The following is a 23,307-nucleotide window of genomic DNA, read 5'->3' as shown; positions in this document are numbered from 1 at the left end:
CCTGACATCTGCTACACAAAAGTAGAAATCAAAACACAGCACCAGAAAAAATCCCTTTCACAAAAGGAAGACAGGAAGGAAGGAAGGAAGAAAGGAAAAGAACACAAAACAAGCTGTAAACAAATAACAACTGCAGTAGTAAGTCCTTACTTATCAACAATGACTTTGAATATAAATAGATTAAACAATCTAATAAAAAAGTATGGAACAGCTGAATTCGTTTCTTCAAAAGACCCAGTGATCAGTTAGCTATAAGAAACAACGTTTCACTATAAACACACACATAGACTAAAAATAAAGGGATGAAAACAGACATTCCATGTCAATGGAAACCAAAAAAAGGAAAAAAAAAAGAAATAAAAAGTAGCCGTACTTATATTAGATAAAATAGATTCTAAGACAAAAACTATTAAAAGAGATGAGAAAGTCATGATATAATGTTAAAGGAGTCATTTTAGCAAGAGGATGTAACAGTTATAAATATATATGCATTCAACACTTGAGCACCCAAATATATAAACCAAATATTATTAGAGCTAAAGAGACAGACCCCAATACAATAATAGTTGGACACTTGAACACCCCCCTTTCGGCACTGGACAGAGCTTCCAGATAAAAAATTAGCAAAGAAACATGAGACTTACTTGGCACTACAGATCAAATTGCCCTAATAAATATTTACAGAACATTTCATCCAACGGTTACAGAATACACATTCTTCTCCTCAGCACATGGATCATTCTTAAGAATAAACCCTATGTTAGGCTACAAAGTGAGTCTTAAAAATTCAAAAAATAATGAAATTAGATCACATGTGTTCTCCAGCCACAATGGAATAAAACTAGAAATCAATAGCAAGAAGAATTTTGAAAACTATACAAACACTTAGAAATTAAATAATATGCACCTGAATGCCCAGTGGGTCAATGAAGACATTCAAAAAGGAAATTAAAAATTGTATTTAAACAAATGAACATGTAAACACATTACAAAACCTGTGGGATACAGAAAAAGCACTAATGGGAAAATTTACAGAAACAAGCATATATATTTAAAAAGTGGTAGAACTTCCAATAAGCAACCTAATGATGAATCATAAAGAATTGGGAGAGCAAGAGCAAACCAAGAGCAAACCAAACACAAAATTAGTACAACAGAATAAATGATAAAGATCAGAGAAGAAATAAATAAAGTGGAAAGAAAAGATCAACAAAATGAAAAAATCGTTCTTGGAAAAGATAAACAAAATTGACAAACTTTTAGCCAGACTAAGAAAAAAGAGAAGACAGATAAATAAATTAGAGATATAAAAAGGATGTGTTACAACATGATACCACAAAAATTCAAAGGAACATTAGAGGATACTGTAAGCAATTGTATACAAATAACTTGGAAAACCTAGAATAAGTAAATGGCCAGGACTTGATGTTAATGTTAAAACACAGTAATAGTTATAACACAGCAGTAATACTGCTGAACCTACCAAACACTTAAAAAACTAACACCAATCCTACCCAAACTATACCAAAAAAATAGAGACTGGGATACTTCCAAACTCATTCTAAAAGACCAGTATTATGCCGATACCAAAGCTAAATATATCAAACAATACCAACAACAGCAACAACAACAAAAAAACACTTTAGATCAATATCTTTGATGCACTGATGCAAAACTCCACAATAAAATATTAACAAACAGTTCAAAAACACATTAAGAAGATCATTCATCATAATCAAGTGGGATTTATCCCAGAGAGGCTAAGAAGGTCAAACATACACCAATCAATAAATGTGATATATCTCATCAACAGAATGAAGGACAAAAACATGATGATTTCAACTGATGCTGAAAATGCACTTGATGAAATTCAACATCCCTTTATGATAAAAATTCGCAAAAAAACTAAATATGGAATAAACATACTTCAACACAATAAAAGACATATATGATAGAATCACAGCTAGTATCATACTGTATGGGAAAAAATGAAAGTCTTTCCTCGAATACCTGGAACATGACAAGGATGCCCACTTTCACCAGTGTTATTTAACCTAGTATTGAAAATTCTACCTACAGCAAGTCATACAAGAGAAAGAAATAGAAGACACCCAAACAGAAAAGGAAGAAGTCACATCATCCTTGTTTTCAGATGATATCTTATATTTGAAAAAAAAACTAAAGAACCCACCAAAAAACTGTTAGAATTGACAAACAAATAGAATAAAGTTCCAGGATAAAAAAAGCAACATACAAAAGTCAGTAGCATTTCTATATGCCAACAGCAAACAATCTGAAAATGAAATCAAGAAAGCAACCCAGGTATGGTAACTACAAATAAAATTAAATAGCTAGAAATAAACTTAACCAAAAAAGTGAAAGATCAATACAATAAAAACTATAAAACATTGATAAAAGAAATGAAGAAGATGTCAAAAATGGAAAGATATTCCAAGTTCATAGATTTTGGAAGAATATTGTTAAAATCTCCATACTACCCATAGTAATATATAGATTCAAAGCAGTACCTTTCAAATTATCAATGATATCCTTCATAGAAATAAAAATAATAATCCAAAAATTTGTATGGAACCACAAAAAAGACGGAGTGGCCAAAGCTTTCCTAAACAAAAAGAATAAAACTGGAGGAATCACATGACCTGACTTGTAATTGTACTACAAAACTATAGTAAATAAAACAGCCCATTACTAGCATAAAAACAGACATATAGACCAGTGGAATAGAATAGAGAACTCAGAAATAAATTGACACATTTACAGTGAACTAATTTTTGACAAAGGTGACAAGAATGCATACTACATAAAAGGTAATCTCTTCAATAAATAGTGCTGGGAAAATTGGATATCCATGTCCAGAAAAATGAGAGACTCCTGTCTCTAAATCAAATTAAAATTGATTAAAGGCTTAAATCTAAGACCTCATACTATGAAACTATTAAAACAAAACCTTCCTCAGGACATTGGTCTGGGCAAAGATTTCTTGAATAAAACCTTAAAAGTATAGGCAAACAAACCAAAATGGACAAATGGGATCATATCAAGTTCAAAATCTTCTGTACAATAAATGAAACAATCAACAAAGTGAAGAGACAACCCATAGAATGGGAGAAAATATTTGCAAACTTCTTATCTGACAAGAGATTAATAACTAGAATGTATAAGGAGCTCAAACAACTCTATAAGAAAAAACCTAATAATCCTATTTCTAAATGGGCAAAATATCTGAATACTCTTTTCTCAAAAGAGGACATACATATGGCAAGCAGGTATATGAAAATGTGTCTAACACAACTGATCATCAGATAAATGTAAATCTAAATGACAATGAGGTATCATCTCACCCAAGTTAAAATAGCTTGTAACAAAAAAGACAGACAATAACAAATACTGGAGAAGGTGTGGAGAAAAGGCAACCCTCACACTGTTGGTGGGAGTGTACATTAGTACAGTCACTATGGAGAAGAGTATGGAGGTGCCTCAAAATTTATAAATAGAACTACCATATGATCCAGCAATCTCACTGTTAGGTATGTACCCCAAAGAAAGGGAATTAGTAAATTGCAGCAGTATCTGCACATTAAGTTTATTGCAGCACTATTCACAATAGTCAATATTTGTAATTAACCTAAATGTCCATTAACAGATGAATGGATTTTAAAATGTGATACATATACACAATGGAGTACTATTCAATTCAGCCATAAAAAGAATGAGATCCTGTTATTTGCAACAACATGGATGGAACTGGAGGATATTATGGCAATTGGAAAAAGACAGGCACAGAAAAACAAACTTAGTGTTTTCTCATTTCTGAGAGCTAAACATTTAAACAGTTAACCTCATGGAAACAGAGGGAGAATGATGGTTACCAGAGGCGGGGAAGGCTATTTGGGAGTGGGAGAAGGGGGATGATTAATGAGCACAAAAATATGGTTAGAATGAATAAGATCTAACATTCGGTAGTACAACAATATGACTACAGTCAACAATAGCTTATTATACATTTAAAAATATCTGAAAGTGTACAACTGGAATGTATGTAACAGAAAGAAATGATAAATACTTAAGTTATCCAATACCCCATTTCCTCTGATGTTCTTATTACACATTGTGGGCCTGTATCAAAATATCTCATGTACTCCATATATACTTAGAACTACTATGTACCCATAACAATTAATAACTAAAAAAGTAATGATAATTTTTCATCCAAAGGAGTTAAGAAGTGTTCATTTTTCATCTGTATTTTAATATAAGAAAAATAGGGAGAATCTGTAATCCTGTTATTGCTAACTGCATGCCTTTGAAAATTCTCAGTACCTGAAAAAAGAATCACCTGTCAGAAAAAAACAGAATAATTATATCTACTTCTGTATTGATGTTTTTTAGACATGTTATTACTGTTAAGAAAACCCAACAGCCTTGGGATACCTCTACCCACAACAGTTACACTTCTAATGGCACAACAGTTACACTTCAAGGCATTTGTCTATGATATATGAATATATATATTCACTAAAACAAACCTGCACATTGTGCACATGTACCCTAGAACTTAAAGTATAATACTAATAATAAAGGAGTGTTCATAATAATCTTTTTTATAAGAACCTAAAACTGAAAATAATTCATGTGTCCATCAAATTGAGACTAGATAAACAAATTGTACATACAATTGATTTCATCAATAGAAATGGAATAAACTATTTACTGTTGCAACAAAATGAGTGGGAAAAAATACTATGTTGAGCATACACAAATACATACATACACACAAAACATATAGTTACTCCATTTATATAAAGTGAAGAGCAAGAATAAAATCTATGATTATGTAAGTTCAAAAGTGCTTGCGTAATTGGGAGGGGTATTGATTGGAAAGATATGTGAAGAAATTTTTGGATTGATGGAAATGTTCTATGTCTTGTTTGGACAATGGTAAACACTATTACACTGGCATATAAAATTACTGAATCTCATGGATTGATAAATTAAGAAAATAAATTGTATTGAATGTAAATTTTACCTCCTTTAAAATAAGCCTTGAAGAGAGTGGTTAGTAGGGAACAAAGTAGAGATTTGTTGGGACTGGGTAATCTGTTTCTTGTTTAGCAGAGCTTATACTGTGTTTAATTTTGTAAAAATCTTCTATTTGTTCACTTAGGCTTTGTGCCATTTTTGTATATATGCTATTCCTCAATTTATTTTTAAAAAACTTTATTAACATTAAATTAGGCAGAAGTTAAATATAATTTTTAAAACCTTAAAACACTCTCAAATAAAATGCAGACTATTATTATTGCACCACTAAAAATATATTTAGAATGGTTACAAAGAAACCAACTTAGTCAAGGATTTTATATTCCAGATATTACTTGCAAGTCCAATATTTTGTAAAATGGTAAAAGACACATCAACAACCAGATGAGTTTCTCATTAAATGAAAATAATTTGGAAAATAACTATCCATAATTTAGCATAGGGTGAGGTCAAGTGAAATAACACTTACACATAATATTTGAAAATTGTAGAGCACAATATAAATGTAGGATATTTCTGTCTACCTCATCAATCATACATTGATAATCTTTAATAATAAACTTCACGAATTTTTCTCACAATACCAACCAAGTTTGTCACTGAAAATTGCACCAGCCATGGTAACCTATTCCTCAGCGGCCTGAGGAAAAAAAGGATTTGGAACTCTCGATATAGTATGAGACAAATATTTGAGTTAGACTGACAGAGTACATAGAGCTTTCTAAGAGCAATAGGACATGACAGCCAAGTCATATCTACCAGTTGAAATAAGACCTACCCAGTATCTGTGAGTATAGAAGAAGCCTTTAGTCAACTCATAGCCACTCTTCTTCACTCTCACATTTTCTTCCTGTATATCCAACTGTCATCATCATCACGCACATCATTAGTGATATTACTTTTTTACCACTATCATTCATTAAACACCTAACCTTATAAATTCTTTACATAGATAATGTAATTTTTTTCCCCATATTTCCAGGGTCCTTACATGCCAATTTTCTTAAAGTTGCTCTTTTTCAGTGCATTTGTGTTGATTAGACTGCCTCATCCTGGACAACACTGACATTTTGGAGTGGATTACTCTTTACTGTTAGGAAAGGAATTAAGTATATGAATGTTTAGCAGCATCTCTGACCCATTAGATGCTAGTAATACCTCTGATTGTGACAACAAATGTCCACAGACATTGTCAGATGTTTCCAAGGAAAAGAGGAGGCAAAATCACCCCCAATTGGAAACTACTGAGGCACATTAAAGTAGCCAGAATCTAATATTATCTTTGACTTGTAGTCAAAAGATGTGGGCCTGGATCTCAATGTTGCCATGATAGTAGCTATATGATCTGAAACAAACTATTTAATTAGATTTTTACTTCATTTGACTATCAAGCAATAGTAATATATCAGATTTTCCCATGAATCACTATCATTCCTTAGTTTTAGTATAAAATACATAGTTGGATATGTTCCTGTTATACTTAAAGTAAACCTTAACCTATTGTTTTATAATAAATCACAATGTCAACTTTCCTTGTAAAACATTTCTAAATAATGATTTTCTTTTTTGCTCATTTGTATCTATTAACATCAAACACATTATAATTTTAAAAGCATGAGAATGCATACCCTAACTCTCTAGGTAACCTGTTTGTAACTACTTTACACATGGAAAGGTGGTTACATAAAAAAAAAAAAAAAAATGTTCAATATATATTTAGTGTGCAGTGGTTTACTGCAATAAATTATGGGAAATTATCAGAGTACAACTGACCCTTGAACAACATGTATTTGAACCATCCACTTGCTTGCATGTGGAGTTTTAAAAACAAATATATTGAACAATTTTTTGGAGATTTGTGAAATTTTAAAACTCTCATATGAACCACTCAGCCTAGAAATACTAAATTACAAAAAAAGTGTATGTCATGAATGCATACAATATATGTAGATACTAGTCTATTTTATCATGTACTACCAACAAAATATATAAATCTAGTATAAAAAGTTAAAATTTATTAAAACTTATGCACAGCCTTGTAGACCCTATATGTCCCCATCGGTAGTTAAGAGAAATGTAAACAAACATAAAGATGCAGTATTAAATAATAATGGCACAAAATTTACTCTAGTACATATTGTCCTATTGTAATAATTGTTTAGCCACCTCCTGTTAGTACTGCCCTGAGATCAAGTGTTGTAGGTATCCACTTAAAATACTATGTGAATCTCATTATTTCCACATGTTCAGTTCATCTTTTCAGTATATTGCATATCCCTCTAACGATCCCCCTGTGTTTTTCATCATGTTTAATGCAATATGGTAAACCTTGAATAACATAATGAGACCCATTTACAGAGCCGCTAGTGATGCTAGAAGTGCTCCCAAGAAGCAAAGTTGTGATATTACATGAAAAAGTTGAATTGCTTGATAGGTATAGTAGATTGTGGTCTGCAGCTATGACTGTCTACCATCTCAGAAAGATGATTCATCTTGTAAACAGAGGATGTAAACTGTTTGTATCAATAAGCACAGTACAGTACTGTAAATGCATTTTTTCTTTATGATTAACTATTTTCTTCTCTGTAGCTTACTTTATTGTGAGTATATCATATATAATACATATAACATACAGAATATGTGTTAATCAACTATTTATGTTGCTAGTAAAGCTTCCAAATCAACAGTACGATATACTAGTTAAGATTTTAGCAAGTCAAAAGTTATATATGAATTTTCAATTTCATGGGGAGGTCAGTGCCTCTATCCCCTGTGTTGTTCAAAGGGCAACTGTAGTTCCTATTACCTTGTTCCTGTTATGTTTCTGGTGCTCCTTTAATGGCATTTTCTTCTTCCCTTCTATTACAAAAAATAAGGTGTCCCCAAATTATTTCCCTGCTAAGGAAACACTATGCCACAATTTGGAATCACATATGTGATAGGCAGAATAATGACTCTTTGAAGAAGTCCATGTCCTCATCCCTGGAAGCTCTGAATATGCTCCCTTAGATGGCAAAAAGTACTCACTTTGCAGATGTAATTAGATTAAGGATCTTGGGATAGGGAGGACATATTATGTTATCAGGGTTAAGTTCAATCTAATCACAAGGGTCTAAAACAATTAGAAAAGGAAAGTGGAAGAGGAAGGCAGAAGAGTAGAAACTCAGACAGATGGCAGCATGAGAAAGAGCCTAAATTTGTTAGCTTTGAAATTGTAAAATGAGTACTATGAGCTAAGGGATGTAAATTAGCCTTGAGAAGCTGGAAAAGGCAAGGGAAATGATTCTTCCTAGAGCCTCCAGAAAGGAACTGAGACCTATTAACAGCTTCATTTTATCCCTGTGCACCCGTGTTGCACTTCTGCCCTCCAAAACTGTAACTAAATAAACTTCTGATGTTTTAAACTGTCAAGTTTGTGGTAATTTGTTGCAGCAACAATACAAAACAAATACAGAAAGATTCCCTGCATATTTGTCTCTGGCTTCTCTTTTCTCCTCATCTCTTTAACAGAAAACAACATAAGCTTTTCGTGTTTCTTGTTCGTTATTCCTTCGCTTCTGTGTGATACTGCCTTCTTAATTCCAGGCAAGCAGAAGTTTCCTGGCATCAGAAAAAATAATTATAGGGTATAGTGCATATAAACTGGTTTATAATCCAATCGTGTAATGTAATTGTTTCATTCATTTAGTCAATAAACATAATTGAGCAATTACTAAGTACTATCATTTCATTATTCAGAGAGAAAACAGTCATCTCTTGGTATCCACAAGGAATAACATAACATAACATAACATGACCTGCTTCAGGTACCAAAAGTCAAGGACGCTCAAGTCATCTACATAAAATTTCATTATATTTGCATACAACTTGCACATATCTTCCTGTATACTTTAAAACATCTTTACAGTTCTTCTAATACCCAATACAATGTAAATGCTATGCAGATGGTTGTTAACATATTTTTCAAATATTTTTAATCCCATTTTGGTTGAATCTACAGATGTGGTACCCATGGATGCAAAAGGTGAACAGTATAAAATATATAAGACAGAGTATCTTTCATTTACAAATACATACTCAATGGGGAGGAAAGTAGGGGGAAAATGAATACTTAAAGAGATAATTTTGAAACATTATCAGATACAATAAGAAAAGTGTTCCTAAAGCTCTGGGCACACATAACCCTTCACCAGGACATTTTTTAGAGTAAATAGATACACACTGGCTTTCCCTCACAGTATATACTTTTTAAGTGCAATGAAAAGTTGACTAAAGGGTATTCAGAGAGAACTAAATTGATTCACACAATAAAGAAAAAAGAAACATCTCTCTTCAAGAGGCATTAAATCTACTCTCCTCAGTGGAAAACTGAGATTAAAAGAGGTGAAAAATGATGAGAATGACCTTTTTAGTTCTAATCACACAAATAAATCAGTGCACTGGTGATGAATTCATTAATTTTGATTAAACACAGAACTATGAAGTCATTTGAATTAATTCAGTAATCACCGTCAAGAAGAGATGCTTTAGAGTTTAACATTGAGTAGTCTCTCTAATTTGCACTTTGACCCAGTCTTAGGGAATTGTGTACCAAGATCTTCAAGTGAGTTTATTTTATGCACAGAAGGGTTAAGTCACGGAGTTGAACAAAAGACCCATAAACAGTAATGAGGTGCTAACCTTCCACAATAAGCACAGCATCCAGGTTAGCCTAATTTTTAACAAGACTAGCAGTTTCTGATTGAGGTTAAAAGGGTTCTGTCGGTAGCAATGCTATGAAGTCCCTGGAATTGGGAAGAAAATGTAGAGATACCCCAGATTCAGCATGAGGAAAATAAAAAGGAGCTTAAGAATTTTAACATATGCCTTAGAGATGCCTTAGGTGGCATCAAAGCCAAGTAAACTGTGAAATTTTTCCAGAACTCTTGTTAGGAGCCCTATCCATGATTATAAACTGTTTCCTTCAGGGAAATAAAAACTAGTTTTGGATAAAAATTTGTAAGAACATACTGCTAAAAGTAACAGAAGAAATGCCTTGCCGTTTTTCATAGATTTTTGTTGAGATAAATGAAAACATTTGGCTTTCCCACTCACCATGTTGAAAGTCAGGTGGCCTAATATACCAGGTGTGCTGGAGTTGGTGTCACGAAATCCTTATGACAACTCCTTGTAGAAAATCAGAAAGCAAAAGCCTAAACCATATGTGCAAAATGTATCTTTTCATCTCACTTTTACCTTCCTATGGGTTTCACCTATGAATACAAAAATAAAAAATGAAAGACTGTTTATTTTATATTGAATATTTGAAGGATTTCTACTATTTTTTAAAGGCACATTGAAGTTGTGACTAACCATTTGTATAGGAAAACTACAGAACTTTTAATCAAAAATGTCACTTTAAACTTTATTCATTAATAAGAACACTTAATTGAATTCATCATTTTGATATGTGCTACCTGGGTCTTGAGGAGGTTAATATGAAATTAAACACATTATCTGCACATAATTCAAAATGACTGACCCTTTTGAAAACTGTTGTTTTTAGAGTAGGATAAAAATCACAGTGGGCCAATCATTCAGGCAAGTCTTTTTTCCCTTCCTTATTCTAGAAATCAGAATCTTGACTACATTTCCACACAGAGATCATGCAGAGCACAGTATTATTTGCCAGAACTAAAGAAAGGCTCTTTAATTCAAGATTTCAAATAAAAGTGAGTATATTTTTTGAGACAATCCAAACTCTAAAATTAAACAGTCTCATACAGAGCATGATGGTTTAGCAGTGTACACCATTGTATACTGTACAGGAACATTGTCTACATCAGTTACGAAGGCTATCTACAAGGATTCTGTTATAAACTTCCAGTGCTTCCAGCAAATACAATCCATTAACTAGGCAGCCAGGTAACTAAATAATATATTTGTGATATAATCTGGCTCTGTCTGTGTTTTCAACACTCTTCTCATTCCATTCTGTTCTGGACTGAAATAGTAGGAGTCTTTTTCAGTACTCTTACATGCACCACAAATCTTCAAAGTCTTTGTTATAGCTTGCAACAATTAATTTCTCTGAAACACTTTGCTCCTTGTATTAGTTCATTTTCACACTACTGATAAAAATATACTCAAGACTGGGCAATTTGCAAAAGATGTTTAATTGGACTTACAGTTCCACGTGACTGGGGAAGCCTCACAATCATGGTAGAAAGCAACGAGGAGCAAGTCACGTCTTACATGCATGACAGCACGCAAAAAGAGAAAGCTTATGCAGGAAAACTCCCTTTTATAGAACTCTCAGATCTCCTGAGATTTATTCACTATCACAAGAACAGCACAGGAAGTACCGGGCCCCACTAATCAATTACCTCCCAGTGGGTCTCTCCCACAACACGTAGGAATTCAAGATGAGATGGGGGGAGGGGCACAGTCAAACCATATCACCCCTCATTAACACTTATGTAAAGTGTTTGCTTCTTGCTTTCCTTATTAATTTACGAATATATTTTTATGTTTCCTCGATCCTTTAGCACACTCTTAGTTTAGTACTTTTTACATTCTACATTTTACCAGTGAGCTTTCTTTCCCCTTGGTCAGCAATGGGTCTGGCTTCATTTTGTACCCCTTTGAGAGACATTCATTTCATGATTTAAATTCATTCTGAAAATCAGCCCTCCATTGTGAACCACTGTAATACTTCCTTTATAACAACTAATTTGCCCCTGGCAGTAATTGGTCGAGCTTCAAAATCAAGCAACATCAAATTTAGTATATTTCTTTCACAAATGAGATAAATACTTTATTTAGTGGTAAAAAAATTAATTTTTACATAAACACATATATTAGCTTTTTTCCTTTTTTGATCTGAATTCTTAAAAGGACAATAAATACTGGGAGGCGTTGCTACTGAGCTGTAAACAGCCATATGCACTTTTATTATTTAAAAATCACGTTTTTAATTATTCCCTGTAATTAATTTTCATTGGTTTTATTGAATTATCATAGACTATTTTAATTTTATGACATCAATGTACACTTTAACATTGATAATGATCCTGTTAAAGAAAAACTATGTTAAAACTTATTAAAAATGGTAAGGAAGTCTTTATTCAAGAATATTTCAATAGTTGTCAATATTACTGTAATCAGAAAAGAAGATTGGGGTGATCCCTAAATACAATAAAGACAAGTGGGAATTTATAGCCTGGAGCATCTTTGCAGGGATCAGGGTTGAGTGAATGGAAAATTACTGCCAGAAGACATCAAAGGTAGGAGGAATTCTTGCTAAACTGACCTAATAGAATGCCTGCTGAAGGTGGGCCAGGATGGTAAGATATTGTTTAGCAGGTAGTAGGGGATGAGAAATTTCCAGATAACAAGTGATCAGATATCAAGGGCAGAAGGATTCTCTCTAAATTGTCTTAGCAGGATTCTTGCTAATGTGTCTGGAATTAGTGGGTTCTTGGTCTCACTGACATCAAGAATGAAGCCACGGACCCTCATGGTGAGTGTTACAGTTCTTAAAGATGGTGTGTCTGGAGTTTGTTCCTTCCAATGTTCAGACATGTTCAGAGTTTCTTCCCTCTGGTGGGTTCGTGGTTGCTCTGGCTTCAGGAGTGAAGCCGCAGACCTTTGTGGTGAGTGTTACAGCTCTTAAGGCAGTGCAGACCCAAAGAGTGAGTGGCAGCAAAGTTTATTGCAAAGAGCGAAAGAGCAAAGCTTTCACTGTGTGGAAGGAGGCCTGAGGGGATTGCCACTGCCTGCTCTGGGCAGCCTGCTTTTATTCACTTCTCTGACCCCACCCACATCCTGCTGATTGGTCCATTTTACAGAGAGCTGATTGGTCTGTTTTGACAGGTGCTGACTGTCAATCCTCTAGCTAGACATAAAAGTTCTCCAAGTCCTCATCAGATTAACTAGACACAGAGAACTGATTGGGGCATTTACAAACCTTGAGCTAGACAATGGGTGCTGATTGGTGTGTTTACAAATCTTGACCTAGACACAGAGTGCTGATTGGTGTATTTACAATCCTTTAGCTAGACATGAAGGTTCTCCAAGTGCCCACTAGATTAGCTAGACACAGAGCACTGATTGGTGCATTTACAAACCTTGAGCTAGACACAGAGTGCTGATTGGTGTATTTACAATCTTTTAGCTAGACATAAAGGTTCTCCAAGTCCCCACTAGACTTAGGAGCCCAGCTGGCTTCTCCTAGTGGATCCCACATCAGGCCGCAGGCAGAGCTGCTGGCCAGTCCCAAGCCATGGGTTTGCACTCCTCAGCCCTTGGGTGGTTGATAGGACCCTGCACCCCAGAACAGGGAGCGGCACTCACTGGGGAGGCTCCAGCCACACAGGAACCCATGGTGAGGGGAGGTTCTGGCATGGCGGGCTGCAGGTCCTGAACTCTGTCCTGCAGGGAGACAGCTGAGGCCTGGTGAGAATTCCAGTGCAGTGCTGATGGGCCGGCACTGCTGGGGGACCTGGTGTACCCTTCAAAGCTGCTGGTCCCGGTGCTAAGCCTCTCAGTGCCCAGGGCCAGCAGCACTGGCCAGCCGCTCGAGGTACAGGGCATGCCGAGCCCAGGCCCACCCGGAACTCACACTAACTGGCGAATGCCGTGTGCAACCCCAGCTGACTCCCTCGCCTCTCCTTCCACACCTCCCCACAGCATAGGGAGCCAGCTCTGGTCTCCGCTAGCCTAGTGGGGGGCTCCCACAATGCAGCAGTGGGTTGAAGGGCTCCTCAAACGTGGCCGGAGTGGGCGCTGAGGCCAAGGAGGTGCCAAGAGCAAGCAAGGGCTGCGAGGGCTGCCAACACGTTGTCACCTCTCACTAAAACCAGACTCCAGAAAGTTGAAAAGAAAAGCCCAAATTCAAGGCCTACTTGAAAAAAGGACTTAAAGAAGCCTGAGTAAAGATTGGTGAAGGAGGTCCATCTTAAGCTATTTTTAATTGTTTTTTAAACTGTATTAAGCACACTTTATTTTATTAATATCCTTTGCTCACACTGCTTAAGAATATTGAACTTCTCACTGTTAACTCAATGTATCATCATGCTTCCTGCTCACATTCTTTGCACTTGCTTTTTCTTTTCCTGGAATTCTCTTTCTCTGTGTATTTACGTGTTTTCTTTGCTGAATTATATTGGATCTTAAATGTTACCTTCCTTAGACTAAGCCAATCTGAAATTGCAAAAGCTTCACCTGTCTTCTGTATTTCTCCACTTCTTTTTGCTTCATCCATCTTTCTTTCTTTCCTTTGGGAGGGGAGGGAGGGAGGGAGGGAGGAGGGAGTGGAGGGAGGGAGGGAGGGAGGGAGGGAGGGAGGAGGGAGGGAGGGAGGGAGGGAGGGAGGGGGAGGGTGGGGGAGAGGGAGGGAGGGAGGGAGGGAGGGAGGGAGGGAGGGAGGGAGGGAGGGGGGAGGAGGGAGGGAGAGGGCGAGGAGGGAGGGAGGGGGAGGGGGGAAGGAGGTGGGAGGGAGAGCTCCTCTCCTCTCTCTCTCTCTCTCTCCCTCTCTCTCTCTCGCTCTCTCTCTCTCTCTCTTTCTTCTTCTTTCTTTCTTTCTTTCCTCTCTTCTCTTTCTTTTTTTTTATTTTCCCAGGCAGAGTCTCACTCTGTCACCCAGGCTGGAATATAGTGGCACCATCTCAGATCATTGCAACCTCTGCCTCCTGGTTCAAGCGATTCCCCTGCTTCAGCCTCCTGAGTACCTGGAACACCATGCCCAGCTATATATATATATATATACACACACACACACACACACACACACACACACAATGTGTGTGTGTATATATATTATATATATGAGTGTGTGTATATATGTGTGTGTATATATATGTGTGTATATATACACATATATATATTAGTGGAGATGAGATTTCACCATGTTGGCCAGGCTAGTCTTGAACTCATGACCTCAAGTGTTCTGCCCACTTCGGCCTCCCAAAGTGCTGGGATTACAGACACAAGCCACCATGCCTGGCATGCTTCATTTTTTCTACTTAATACTTAATATATATCAACTAAAATTATATACACATATGTATATACACATATATAAAACATACATGTGAAATATGTATATTTCCCTCATTTCTCTCCAACTTGTGTGTAAGCTTCTTGAGGCTGGATATTTTGACTGTTTTATTCATTTGTGGAATCCTATTTCTTAAGACTGGCTTAGGTGTCATTTCCTTCAATGTAGTTCCTTTAGAGTGGAAATTCTTATTCCCATTATGTTTCTCTTGCACAAAACTTGTTTTGAATTGCATTCATAGACCATATTCAATACTTATTAATGCTTCATAGGTGGTGAATCTTCAACTCTGAAAGTGCCTATATTTTATAGAAACAATATAAACTCTAGAGTATACATATCAGATAATTAAGGCAGGTACTTACTCTATATATTTGCAAAGAAAACTCAATGTAATTATTTATAAGGTACTTAAAAGCCACAGAATTTGTGATCTCTGATTCTAAGTCATAGCTCATCACAATTTAAGTGAGTAATACACGAATCACCTGGAAGATAGATTCACATATACCTATACTGATGCCCAAAGAACACAATAAAAGAATGAGTACTCATGAAGAATGTAGAAAATAAGGAGTTAAACTGAAATGACAGTCCTTTAGTCAAAAAATCTGTATGTGCTAGAAGTTTTGTGATTTCTGTTTTAGCTCCAAGCAATAATACAGATAATAGAAATGATTTTTACAGAACTGGGATACTTATCTTGTGGGTTCTCTCTAGGCCTAGAATAAATTGGCCATTATTTAATCATTAACTAGCAAAGATGGCCGAGGGAGCATGAAGAGGAAGAGGCATGTGGACTAATGTGCTCATGCTGCTCATATTTTGTTTATTTATATAGGAATTACTTCTTTGTATACAGAACAATATAGAAAAATTCTGAACAGAAGGTAATTAATTATTCTCAAAATGATCTAATGTCACTTAGATTTTTCATTTTAAAAAGTGCATTTTTATTGTAACTGAAAGGACAAATAAAATTTCATACACCTTTAGAACTTGAAATATTTTCAAATAGAATGAATCTGTATTATAATTGTTATGACATTTAAAATTAATCTTGTTAATTTTAAAATATTTAATTTTCCATCTGCACCTGTGAAATTCTTAATTATCTTTCTCTTACTATTTTTTCCACATTTTCTGAAACAAGTAATAACTTATTTGGCATTGTGCAAAATCTCATCTCTTAGAAATCTACTGCTATTTGAGCAAGCACTGTGGATTTTTCAAATTCCAATATGTCCTTTGGTTTTCCTTTTATTTTTCATGTTTTAATTAATTAATTAATTTTGAGACAGAATCTCTCTCTGTTGCCCATGCTGGAGTGCGGTGGTATGATCTTGGCTCACTACAACCCCCGCTTCCCAGGTTCTGAAGCGATTCTCAGGCTCCCAAGTAGCTGGGGTTAGAGGTACTTACCAACACACCCAGCTAATTTTTGTAATTTTAGTAGAGATGGGGTTTCATCCTGTTGGCCAGACTGATCTTGCACACCTCACCTCAAGTGATGTGCCCACCTCAGCCCCACAAAGTGCTGAGTTACAGATACGAGCCACCACACCTGATTTGTTTTCTTTTTATTGTTTTAATGTAAAAAATAATATGGATATGTTGTTACTAGGAAAACAGAAATATGTACAAAACCTATGCATGAAAACAACTTACTCATCTTTGCTTTATACATTAATCGTATTTAATAATGGTATATTTACAGAATAAATTTACAAAAGTGTAGTCAAAAATATTAAATTTTGGATTGTAATATATTTTACCTTATTACTTCCATGAGTGTGGATATAGATATATTAATATATGGAAATATTTATTTTTTCCTAATGTCATTAAAGAGTTATATATATATTTTTGGTCAGTCTCAATTAATTTGAATTCAAGTGAACTGAACTCTGAATGATTTATTAGAAACTGGATTTAGAAAAACAAAAACTTTAGTTTACCAGTGTCTTCCAATCGTATATATGGGTCAGTTTTGAAATCATTTGAATGTATTTAAATATATTTATCTTCCTTAAGTTTAATTTTCTTATTTTAATTGATACATAATAGTTGTACATATTTATGGGGTATGATATTTCTATATGTATATATACAATGTGTAGTGAGCAGGGTAATCACCTCAAACATTTATCATTTCTTTTTATTGGGAACTTTGAAAGTTTTCTCTCTTAGATACTTTGAAATACACAATAAATTGATGGTAATTATAGTGATTCAATTATAGTGTAGACAATATAGCTTATTCCTCCTAACTGCAATTTTGTACCCATTAATCAATCTCTCACTATTCCCTGACCTATCCCTTCACCTTCCTAACCTCTGATAACCACTATTCTACTCTCTACTTCTATGATGCAAATTTGTTCAGTTCTGACATATGAATAAGAATGTGTGGTATTTGTATTTCTGTGCCTGACTATTATTATAAAGTAAAATAATATAATGTCATCCAGGCTGATCTATGTTGTTGCAAATGGTAGGATTTCATCTTTATGACTGAATAATAGTCCACTGAGTACATGTGCAGATTTGTTTTATAGGGAAACTGTGTGTCATGGATGTTCGGTGTACAGATTATTTTCTCATCCAGGTAATAAGCATAGTAGCCAATAGGTATTCTTTTCTCACCCAGGTAATAAGCATAGTAGCCAGTAGGTATTCTTTCTGATCCTATTCCTTCTCCCACTCTCCAACCTCAAGTAGGCCCCAGTGATTGTTGTTCCCATCTACTTCTCCATGTGTTCTCCTTATTTGACTCCCACTTATAAGTGAGAACATGCAGTATTTGGTTTTCTGTTCCTCACTTAATTTGCTAAGGATAATGGCCTTGAGCTCCATCAATGTTGCTGCAAAAGACATCATCTCATTCTTTTTTATGGCTGTACAGTATTTCATGGTGTATATATACATTTTCTTTCTCCAGTCTATTGTTGATGAACATTGAGGTGTTTTTGCTGTTGTGAATAGTATTGCAATGAACATAAATGTGCATGTGGCTTTATAGCAGAACAATTTATATTCCTTTGGGTATATACCCAGTAATGGGATTGCTGGATTTAATGATAATTATGTTGTAACTTCTTTAAGAAATTGCCACACTACTTTACACAAAGTCTCAATTAATTTATACTCTTACTAACAGTGAATAAACATTCCCTTTTCTTGGCAACCTTGTCAGCATCAGTTATTTTTTGACTTTTTAATAATCACCACTTGATCGTGTGAGATGGTATGTCATTGTGGTTTTGATTTGAATTTCTTGAATGATGAGTGATGAGTGATGTTGAATATCTTTTCATATGCTTGTTGTCTGCATATATGTCTTCTTTAGAAAAGTGTTTGGTCATATCTTTTGTCCACTTCTTGGTGTTGTTTGTTTAAGTTCCTTATAGATCTGGATATTAGTCTGTTGCCAGGTGCATAGCTTGCAAATATTTCCTATGATTCTGTAGGTTGTCTGTTTACTCTGTTGATAGTTTCTTTTGCTGTGCAGAAACTCTATAGTTTAATAAGTTCTCATTTGTCAATATTGGTTTTTGTTGAAATTGCTTTTGGCATCTTCATCAGGAAATCTTTGTCAGGTTCCATGTTCATAATGATTTTTTCTAGGTAATCCTTCAGGAATTTTATAATTTTAGATTTTACATTTTTGTCTTTAATCCGTCTTGATATGATTTTTGTACATGGTGTAAGGAGAGGGTCCAATTTAAATTTTCTGCCTATGGTGAGCTAGTTATCCCAGCATCATTTACTGAATGGAGACTTCTTTCCCCTTTTCTTGTTTTTGCCTACTTTGTTGAAGATCAGATGGACAGAGGTGAGTAACATTATTCCTGGACTTTCTATTTTGTTTCATTCTGCTTTACATCTGTTTTTGCACCAGTATCATGCTGTATAGGTTACTATAGCACTGCTGTAGAGTTTGAAGTCAGGTAATGTGATGCCTCCAGCATTGTTCTTTTTCTTTAGAATTGCTTTGGCTATTTTTGGTTCCATATAAATTTTAAAATACCTTTTTCTAATTCAGTGAAGAATGCATTGGTAGGTTGATAGGAATAGCATTGAGTATATATATATTGCTTTAAAGAGTATGACCATTTTAATGATATTGCTTCTTCCTATTTTCTTGTTCATGAACATGAAATTGTCCTCCATCTATTTGTGTAATCTCTGATTTCTTTGAAAATCGTTTTGTAATTCTCACTGTAGAAATCTTTTCCTCCCTGCTTAGCTGTATTTTTAGGTATCTTATTCATTTTGTGGCTATTGTGAAAGAAATTTCATTAGTTATTTGGCTTTCGGCTTGGATGTTGCTTGTGTATAAGTACACTATTGATTTTTATATGTTGATTTTCTATCCTGAAATTTTGCTGAAGTTGTTTATGAACTGGAGTAGCTTTTGGCCAGAGACTGTTTGGTTTTCTAGATATAAAATCATGTTGTGAACAGGGATAGTTTGACTTTTCCTTTTCTCATTTGGATGCCTTTTATTTCTTTCTTTTGCTTGATTCTTCTGGCTAGGACTTCCAATACTGTGTTGAATAGGAGTAGTGAGAGAGGTCATCCTCATCTTATGCTAGTTTGTAAGGGGAATGCTTCCAGCTATTACTCATTCAGTATGATGTTAGCTGTGCGTTTGTCATAGATGTTTATTGTCTTGGTATGTGATACTTCAATGCCTAGTTTGTTGAGGATTTTTAACATGAAGTGATGTTGAATTTTTATCAAAAGTATTTTCTGCTTCTATTGAGATAATCATGGTTTTCTTTTTAAATTTTCGTTCTGTTCATGTGATAACTTATATTTATTCAGTTTTATATGTTGTACCGACCTTGCATTCCGGCAATAAAGCATACTTGATCCTGATGGATTAGCTTTACGATGTGCTGCTGGATTCAGTTCACTAGTTTTTTCTCGAGGATTTTTGCATCAATATTCATCAGGGATTTTGGCCTGAATTTTTTTTTGTTATATTCCTGCCAAGTTTTCATATGAGGATGATGTTAGCCTGATACAACAAGCTGGGAAGGAGTCTCATCTCCTTAAATTTTTGGAATAGTTTTAGTAGAGAAGATACCAGCTCTTCCTTGAACATTTGGTAGAATTCAGCTATGAATCTGTCTGATCCTGGGCTTTTATTTGTTGTTATACTTTTTATTGTGGATTTAATTTCAGAAATTGTTATTGGTCAGTTCAGGGATGCAATTTTCTCATGGTTCATCTTATTTGATGTCTTATAGACTTTCTGGATCTGAAACTGTAATTCCATCGCAGACTTGGGAAGCTTTCTGTCATTATTTTTTTGAATGTATTTTCTATCTCTTTCTGTCTTTTTCTTTTTTATTTTATTTTTCATTTTTTAAAATTATACTTTATGTTCTAGGGTACATGTGCACACCGCACATCATGCAGTTTTGTTATATATGTATACATGTGCCATGTTGGTGTGCTGCACCCATCAACTCATCATTTACATTAGGTATAACTCCTAATGCTATCCTTCCCCCCTCCCCCCATCCCACAACAGGCCCCGATGTGTGATGTTCCCCTTCCTGTGTCCAAGTGATCTCATTATTCAATTCCCACCTCTGAGTGAGAACACTTATTGTTTGGTTTTCTGTTTTTGCAATAGTTTGCTGAGAACGATGGTTTCCAGCTGCATCCATGTCCTGACAAAGGACATGAACTCATCCTTTTTGATGGCTGCATAGTATTCCATGGTGTATATGTGCCACATTTTCCTAATCCAATCTGTCATTGATGGACATTTGGGTTGGCTCCAAGTCTTTGCTATTGTGAACAATGCTGCAATAAACATAAGTGTGCATGTGTCTTTATAGCAGCATGATTTAAAATCCTTTGGGTATATACCCAGTAATGGGATGGCTGGATTCTGTCTTTTTCTATTCTGACAGGCCAACTATGTTTAAGTTGTTCTGTTTAATGGTATCCCAGAGGTCTCTTATACTATCATTACGTCATATCATTGTTATTATTATTATTGCTTTTTGTTCCTTAGAATGACTAATTAACAGTTATCTGGCTTCAAGTTCACTGATTCTTTCTTGTGCTTGATGTAATCTGTTGTTGAATCCTTCTATTGAATTCTTCCGTTTGGTTATAGCAGTTTTTAGTTCTAAGATTTCTTTTTGGTATTTTTTAATACTTTATATCTCTTTGTGGAAATTCTAAGCTTGTTACTGCATTTTTGTCTTGAATGCTATGCTCGTATTCATGACCTTTATTTTGACTTCCCTGTTGGGTAAATCAGAAAAGTCCATGATATTCAATTCATTTTCTGAAGATTTGTGTTTTTTTGTTTTGTTTTGTTTAAAATTTTAGTTGTCGTTAGAAATGTTTGGGTATTGGATGTAAGTTCCAGTTCATTTATCTTCACAATGAGATTGAGTGCAGGTATCTGCACAAATGCCTATATTCACATTTAGGTTGCATCTTCTGATTTTTAAAAGATAGCTACTAGGAGTGGGCCCATTTTGCATATATCTGCTTATATTCTGTGTTTTGAAGTCACTTGGGATCACTAAAGCCCCTTGATTTTTCAGAGCTAGGTCATTAATGAGACAGATTGGCTTGTTGTGTGGCCAAACTCCTTCCAGAAAGACTGGAAGAACCTCGCTGTATATGGGGAATTAAGGAGGACATCTTGTGAAATGCCAAGCTCTGGCTCTGGCTAAAAAGAGCTATTGTTTGTTTAGCCTGTTATTGATGCAAGTTCGTTAGAGATGAGGCCATCAAGTAGCCATTAAGAGTATGTTTCATCAAGTCTTCCTGTAGAGAAAGTGAGACTTGCAAGTGCCTGCCCCTTTACTGCAATGCTCCAACGAGGTGTACCTCTGGAAGTCTTTGGATGCCTGTTTAAAACCAACTCTTTGTTCTGGGATCAAGAATACTTACAAACACTTTGTCCCTTCTTTTCCCATAGGAACTAGGTTTAAGATAAATTCCGTTGGGATGTAGCTTTAGCAACAATGGGTCTTGATGTGTATCTTAAACCCCTTCTGTGGAGAAAGAAGGAGTTTCATTTTTTAGGGCCCTTCTCTGCACTGCCACAAGAAGATGAAGTCTCTGGATGCATTTTAACACCCACTTAAAGAGACCAGTGCTTTCCTGCTGCGTAGAAAGACGTATGCATGCCAGTCCTTTCTACTTTCAGACCTAGGAGATTTATAATGCCGTATCTTAGGTGAATATTATAAAAGTTAAGGCTTTTGGTGTGAGTGCAAACTTTTTGAGTCTGGTAGCAAATTGATAATTTTCTCTTTAACTCCCCAATGCAAGTTAACTGGAAGTCAGACTACCAGTTAGCCACTGGAGAAGCATTTTGTAAATCCCTTGTGGGAAAACAGAGAACTGTGATTTTTAAGTCTCTTCTATGCAATGCTTCAAGGGCAATAGATTACCTGGGGAATGATTATTCACCTGTATAAGATTGGTGATTTATTTACTACAGTCTGAAGTGATGCTAACGTGTCTAATCCACTCCATATTTGCAGTTGGTGAATTATAGGCCCACTTGTGGGCAAATTTTGGATTAAGGTCTATATGTGAGGTCCAGATCCTCCTCTCCACAGTGTGAAACTGAACGTTTTATGGCAGTTTTATTGCACAGTGCTCTGGGTGGAGTCCACGCTTAACTGTTCCTCAGTTTCTCCTAACTGTTTGATATGAATGTTTTCTCAGTTGCCTGGAGTGTAGGAGTCTCTTGACCGTGGTCTTTCTCTCAGAGGAAATTGATCTGTGGATAGATATTATTTGATGTGTCTGTGGATAGAAGGAGAATGAAAAGTTTTCTATTCCACTACTTTGGCAACCTGTGTGTCTTTTCTTAAGATCTTTCTGTTTTTGTTTTTGTTTTTTGTTTTTTCTGTCTTACTTAGAAAGACTACATATATCCCAGCCAGGCCAGTGACTCACTACTGTAATCCCAGCACTTTGGGAGGCTGAAGATGGTGGATTGCTTGAGGTCAGAAGTTTGAGACCATTTTTGCCAACATGGTGAAAACCCATCTGCACTAAACATATGAGAAAAATAGCTGGCACGCACCTGTAATCTCAGCTACTCAGGAGTATGATGCAGGGAAATAGCATGAACCAGGGAGGTGAATGTTCCAGTAACCTGAAATTGTGCCACTGCACCAGCCAGGGTGACAGAGAGAGACTGTCTGAAA

The sequence above is a fragment of the Rhinopithecus roxellana genome, chromosome 2 (genome assembly GCF_007565055.1).
Source record: "Rhinopithecus roxellana isolate Shanxi Qingling chromosome 2, ASM756505v1, whole genome shotgun sequence".
Taxonomy (NCBI): domain Eukaryota; kingdom Metazoa; phylum Chordata; class Mammalia; order Primates; family Cercopithecidae; genus Rhinopithecus; species Rhinopithecus roxellana.
This window is presented reverse-complemented; position numbering follows the sequence as displayed.